General features: G+C 42.2%; 1 pseudogene; it reads left to right on the forward strand.

The window, feature by feature from the left end:
• The first annotated feature begins 215 nt into the window (after window positions 1–215).
• Window positions 216–3572, forward strand: LOC122428774 (annotated as a pseudogene).
• The last annotated feature ends 3566 nt before the right edge of the window (window positions 3573–7138 follow it).

Raw genomic sequence — 7138 nt, forward strand, 5'->3', positions numbered from 1 at the left:
TCCAAGGACTATCTCACAGTCTATTTTCCAGCATGTGCATAGTCCTCACACTATCTTCTACCATATAAACTTCTGGCTTAGGTCATCAGACAACCTGGTACAAATTTCCATATAATATTCGAGAGGGATTAGACATTAATATACGCTAGCATATTTTTAAATAATATATTATGTTAATTCTCAAAGGGAAACCTCAGAGAGGGTACATTAAGAGAATGCAGGTGAGTTCTGAACACAGGGCACATGCTGCCACCATCCAAGGGAGTAGGCAAAATTAGGTGACTTGGGAACAGGACAAAAAAGACACTAAAAAAGAAGAGCTCTATCACAGCTACATAAATCTGGGGTGCTCTATTCATGCCCATACTCATCCCTGGCTACATCATAAATCCTTTAAAGGTGGAGATGAGATTATGCACCTCTTGACATTCCAACTGTAGAACTCTGTGTGCTTCACAGACCAACATCACTGCCATCACTTGGGAGCTTATTTGACATGCAGAACCATAACCCTCATCCCAGACATACTGAATCAGAATCAGTATTAGAAAAACTCCAGGTGGTTTCAATGTACATTAAAATTTAAGAAACATTATGGTACTACCATAGGGCTTCCCAAGTGGCACTAGTGGTTAAGACTCCACCTCTCAAGGGAAGAGTCGTAAGAAGCTCGGGTTCAGTCCCTGGGTTGGGAAGGTCCCCTGGAAGAGCTCATGGAGAGACCCCATGGTCAGAGGAGCCTGGCGGGCTACAGTCCACAGGGTTGTAAAGAGTCGGACATGACTGAAGCAACTTAGCGCTACCCACAGTACTAGCCTCATACACCTTAAGATTTAATACATGTGTTAATTATTCTCGTAAAACAAAGGCTTCATAACCTGTTAAAAATACCAGGTGTGAAGGTCTGAGGGAGAAAATATGTGATAACAGTTTGAGATAGAAAGAGAAAAAGCATGCATATACCAGGAATATTATACTTTGGGGGGGAACCTGCCATAATTATATGCCAGAAGAATAGGGTATTCTAGAGGATCTTTCTTCAAAGGAATATATTTGCCTCTTATGTGTGCAAAACAGTCCAACCGGGTATAGGCATAAAATTTTAGAATTTTTATTTTTAAAAGGAGCTATCCCTGTGTCCATGCTAAATTGCTTCAGTCATGTCCAGCTCTTTGCGACCCTGTGGAACATAGCCTGCCAGGCTCCTCTGTCTATGGGATTCTCCAGGCAAGAATACTGGAGGGGGTTGCCATTCCCTCCTCCAGGGGATCTTCCCCAGCCAGGAATCGAACGCGAGTCTCTTGTGTCTCCTGCGCTGGCAGGCAGATCCTTTACCACTATTGACCACGAGCACCTTAATATTCAGGTTGGCACTGTTGCCTGTGCTCAGAATGCCAGACAGTTTGTGAGATCAGCAGCAGTGCTCTCCGTCTACTGAAATGTTCTGCAGTTTATGTGTGCCTTTAAGCGACTGTAATTAAATGAACAAACAATTTTAAAAGATTCCTTCAAGGGATACACAAGGAAAGCAATGGCAAAAAAATAAAAAGTTAAAAAGGCAGAACAGGCATTTATATGGGGCTTCCCTCATAGCTCAGTCAGTAAAGAATCTGCTTGCAAGGCAGGAGACTCAGGTTTGATTACTCCAGTATTCTTGCCTGGTGAATCCTATGGAAAGAGGAGCCTGGCAGGCTACAGTCCATGGGGTCGCAAGAGTTGGACACAACTTAGCAACTAAACCACCACAGGCATTTATATCCTTATGCAGGCTCTTAGTCAAATTCAAGGCAAAAGCAGCAGCAATAAAATCTGACCTGAAGTCAGCCTCAAATTCCTGCATTATTTTTAAAGCTTTATAGAGCTATTATTGATGGACAAATAACTGCACATATTTATTGTGTACAATTTGTTCATCCTTTTTTCCACTAAATATATTAAACATTTAAAAATTATTTAAATATAACCCCTAGTTATAACCCCTAATCAAAGCTATGGTTTTTCCAGTAGTCATGTATGGATGTGAGAGTTGGACCATAAAGAAAGCTGAGCACTGAAGAACTGATGCTTTGGAACTGTGGTGCTGGAGAAGACTGTCCAGGAGATCCAACTCGTCCATCTTAAAGGAGATCAGTCCTGAATTTTCATTGGAAGGACTGATGATGAGGTTGAAGCTCCAATACTTTGACCATCGAATTAGAAGAAAAGACCCTGATGCTTGGAAAGATTGAAGGCAGGAGGAGAAGGGGCCAACAGAGGATGAGATGGTTGGATGGCATCACCGACTTGAAGGACACGAGTTTGAGCAAGCTTTGGGAGTTGGTGATGGACAGGGAAGCCTGGCGTGCTGCAGTCCATGGGGTCGCAAAGAGTTGGACAGGGCTGAGCAACTGAACTAACTGATATAACCCATCATCACTCAGGCCAGAGCTTTCTCTAAGAGTACATTACCATCCTTTATAAGACAGGCTTTCCAGTATGGACTGGAAAGATGATACTCTGAGATCTGAGGATATATTTAGTGAAAAAAAAGCACAGAGCAGAATGGTACAGAAAGTGAGTTATACTTTATGAAAAAGAAGAATCCACAGATTTCTTTTAAAATTTAATTACACATCACTGTACTAAAGCAACTATATTCCAGAAAAAAATTTAAAAATTACATGTCACTGTAAAATTTTTGAGAACTGGCGTCAAAGTGAAGAACCTATATTCTAGAAAAGGAGGGGGAGAGTCATATTTAAATATAGGAATTAGAATAGCTTTAGGCCTCTCAACAGCAATACTGGAACAAGACAATGAAAAAATGCCTTCACAAATCTGAAGAGAAATTATTTTTCTTTTAGAATTACATATCCAACGAAACTATTACTTAGCATAAGGATAGAAAATGGACATTTTCTGACATGCAATTTCCTTTAAAAAAATTACTCCCCCAAAACTCTTTCTCAAGAAGCTGTAAGATATGCTTCATTAAAATACAGTCATAGGCCAATAGAGGAGGAAATGGAGTCCAGAACACAAGGGACCAAAGCGGAAAACAGGGAGGTCAGCAGGTCCTGCAGCCACAGCAGGGCTGAGGCTGCCCGGTAGGGCGCTGGCTGCCTGAGCGGAGAGCGAGCCACGGACATCCTGGGTGAAGCAGGGCTGCACTTTGATGAGCTCGACAAGCTGCAAGTGTTGGACCCAGAGGTTACCCAGCAGACCAGAGAGCTCAAGGAAGGGCGCAAGGACTTTGTGGACAAAATCGGCCAATTTTAGAAAATAGCTGGTGGTTTAATTGAGCTTGTTGACCAACTTGCAAAAGAAGCAGGAAATGAGAAGACGAAGGCCCCTGGTGCTCATAGCTTGCTGAGATCTACAGCAAGATAGAAGGCCAATAGCAGCAACTCCAGGCACTAACAGTGGAAAAGAATGCAGCCTGAGGGGTATCGGATTGAACATGAAGCTTTGTGGAAAGGAGAAGCAGAACAAAATGAATTTATTGACCAATTTATTTCTTAGAAATGAACTGAAACTTTCGTTTTCTAGCAGGAGGGCAAAAAAAAAGAAAAGAAAAAGAAAAAATCCACAATGCCCAAACCCAAAAAACCTCTGTATCATTCTGGTGACCTAATGACCCAAGAGTGTGGTGTGAGATGGCATGGGAAGAACTGCAGCATCTCTGGAGGCAGGAACACAAAGCTGGGGGAGCGTCTTTCAGGTGTTTACCTGCAGGTGAACCCAGGGGGCCACTGCGGTCCAGGCTCCCACCTTTTGCGCTCTCAGTCTGAACTGAGCAGTGTGTAAACTTTGATTTTTTTTTGTTTTTCATAGTTTTGGGAGGAAAAGAAATTATTATTTCCAAGTTAAAAAAAAAAACAAGATGAAGGTAAAAGATGGTGATAAAAAACTAACTAGCTGATTTAAGAAGGAAACAGAAAATCTAATTCTCTTCAAACTGAGGGTTATAACCTCGGAGCAACCTCCCAGAAACCTCTGAGAACTCTTCCGCTCATTAGAAGTCAAAGCACAGTTACCTACATTTCTGAGACAGAGTGCTGTACATAAGCACAGTTTATACAATCCAGATCTACAGGTAGAAAGTGAGGAGTGGCTCATGGGTCACTCGTGGCCCCTTCCAAGATTAAAGAAGAGAGGTTTATCTCCCCAGGAGGTGGGGCCCTTAATGAGATTAGAAAGGAAGTTTAGGAAAGTTATCTCCTAAGGAGGTCTGCTTAATGCAGATACACAATACACACTAAAGGGAAGGGAAGAGGACCAAACAAAGAAAAACTCTATGTTAAATCTGTCTTGCCTTGCAATAAAATGTGCATTTCATTTTATCAGAGGAAATCCTGAATAAGAATTTGCACTGTCCTAGGTTGAGTTTCACTTTCATGCATTGGAGAAGGAAATGGCAACCCACTCCAGTATTCTTGCCTGGAGAATCCCAGGGATGGGGAAGCCTAGTGGGCTGCCGTCTATGGGGTTGCACAGAGTCGGACACGACTGAAGTGACTTAGCAGCAGGTTGGGTGAATACTCCTTTGTGGGCAGGTTGGAAGAATCTGGGAGACATTTCGCCAAAGGTGAAACTGACAGACTCACTACTGTGAGCCTGTACATTAAGAAACATACAAATCCAGAGTGTCGAGGTTGAATTAGCAATTAATAACAGATAACATTTATGGAACGCTCTCTATGGGCAGACACTCTTCCAAGCACACTGTATCTGAACCTTATGCAATGGATGGACGTACTGCCCCTCTTTTACAGATAAGAAAAAGAAGGCAAAGTCAATTAACTAGGTAGGTCAACACAGCCAGTAAGGAGGAGCACTGGGGCTGAATCCCAGGCAATCTGACTCCAGAGACTTATTGTGTAACTCTTATTCCATACTAGTTTTCCAAGGGTACAGAAATGCCACCAGTTAAAAAATAAATTAAAAAAACATGAAAAATCGACTTCGGGAAAAAACAGAAAATGGCATAAAGAAAAGTAATTATAATTTTCTATACGGTTGTGCTGTGAACGGCATTTTTACATTCATAATAATGTGAATATTGATCTGATGTTGTGATAACAGTGTTATTAAAAACACTGGAGCATGTGGGAGGTGCTTATGCGCAGTGGAAACAGGAAGAAAGAGGAGAGCTAAATCTAGGTGGGAAAAAATGGAAAGAGTGACAGGCTTTATTTTCTCGGGCTCCAAAATCACTGTGGATGGTGACTGCAGCCTTGAAACTAAAAGATGCTTGCTCCTTGGAAGGAAAGCTATGACAAACCTAGACAGTGTATTAAAAAGCAGAGGCATTACTTTGCCTACAAAGGTCCGTCTAGTCAAAGTTACGGTTTTTCCAGCAGTCATATATGGATTTGAGAGCTGGACAATAAAAAAGGCTGAGCACTGAAGAACTGATGCCTTCGAACTGTGGTGCTGAAGTAGACTCTTGAGAGTCCCTTGGATAGCAAGGAGATCAAACCAGTCCATCCTAAAGGAAATCAACCCTGGGTGTTCACTGGAAGGACTGATGCTGAAGCTCCAATATTTTGGCCCACCTGATGTGAAGAGCCGACTCACTGGAAAAGACCCTGATGCTGGGAAAGATTGGGGGCAGGAGGAGAAGGCAGTGACAGAGGATGAGATGGTTGGATGGCATCACCAACTCAGTGGACATAGTTTGAGCAAGCTCCAGGAGATAGTGAAGGACAGGGAAGCCTGGTGTGCTGCAGTCTATGGGGTCACAAAGAGTCAGACCCAACTGAGCAACTGAACAACAACAATAAAATATTCCTTAAAAAACAACAATTTGCAGCCATAGTGAATATAAGCTACTTGCTGTTTTTCTACTTACTTATGTTCAATTTTTACTTTCATATTATTTTAATATTAATGAAGCTATCGTTACATTAAAATTAATGTTCAATTCAATGAGTATGTTAATTTCAAACCAATAAAAAGGGATTCAGTGGATACTAAATCTCTAGGTCAGACTCTAGTTGCTCTGACTCCCTTTCCAGAGGAACCACAATGATCAGTTTTCTGCATATCCTTTCAGAGATAGATTAAATGAATTCACATACATGATGAACTTAGAACATTGCCTAAAATGAAAAGTGAAGTTGCTCAGTCATGTACAACTCTTTGCGACCCCATGGACTGTAGCCTACCAGGCTCCTCCATCCATGGAATTTTCCAGGCAAGAGTACCAGAGTGGGTTGCTATTTCCTTCTCCAGAGGATCTTTCTGACCCAGGGACTGAACCCACCAGGTGTCCCACATTGCAGGCAGACGCTTTACCGTCTGAGCCTCCAGGGAGGCCAGAACGCTGCCTAAGTCACACCGAGCGCCAAGCAAACGTTTGCTACTAGTAACAGCCGCGGTGGAGGCGCAGAGGGTAGTGCTGGTGGCAGGTAGCGCGTACAGTTCGATCGTTGTTACTGGCTGCATGATATTACGAAACAATAGGGAAATACAATTTTTGAACTATTCTCTTTACACAAGACATGAATGACAAAATGTTACTATAGTTCCCATAATCTCCTAAAAGAAAGAAACACGGAAACTGGGTGTTTCAAAAAGCAGGTTATCTACACAGCTCTGCATGTCCTCAGACTGAATTAGCATTAGAGTGAGCAGCAGGAAGGCCTGTGCTCACGTGACACCGAGCGTGGAAGAGCCGCACAGCTGCCCGACCTCACCTCTAGTTAAGTGTGCATAACAGGGGCCTAACAGCTAGCACGTCGGCTGGCATATCCAGATGTGTTTATCTGCAGAGATTTTATAACCAAGCCCATGAACAAAGAGATTTTTAACTAAATTAATTTCATCAGAGGAATAACTGCTTATGGTCTCTGCTTAAAAGATAAGGTGACCAGCAGCCTCCCTATTAACTTTGTATAACACGTTTGAAACTGTAGAGGTATCTTAATTTCAGTAACTTATCACACAAACAGATATGCTCTCTTCTAGAACAGTTTTTAACAGAAATAACTGGTTTCACAGCCTCCCGGGGTTTGAACTGTGATTCTACCATTTACGGTTGGGTGACCTAGGATAAATTATTATACTTAACTTTTCTGAGCTTCAGCTTCTTATCAGTAAATGAGGGGGAGGAGGGCTGTGGTGTGAAGGACCATATGAGTATTTGCTGCTATTA

Source organism: Cervus canadensis, chromosome 27 (genome assembly GCF_019320065.1).
Source record: "Cervus canadensis isolate Bull #8, Minnesota chromosome 27, ASM1932006v1, whole genome shotgun sequence".
NCBI classification, from domain to species: Eukaryota; Metazoa; Chordata; class Mammalia; order Artiodactyla; family Cervidae; genus Cervus; species Cervus canadensis.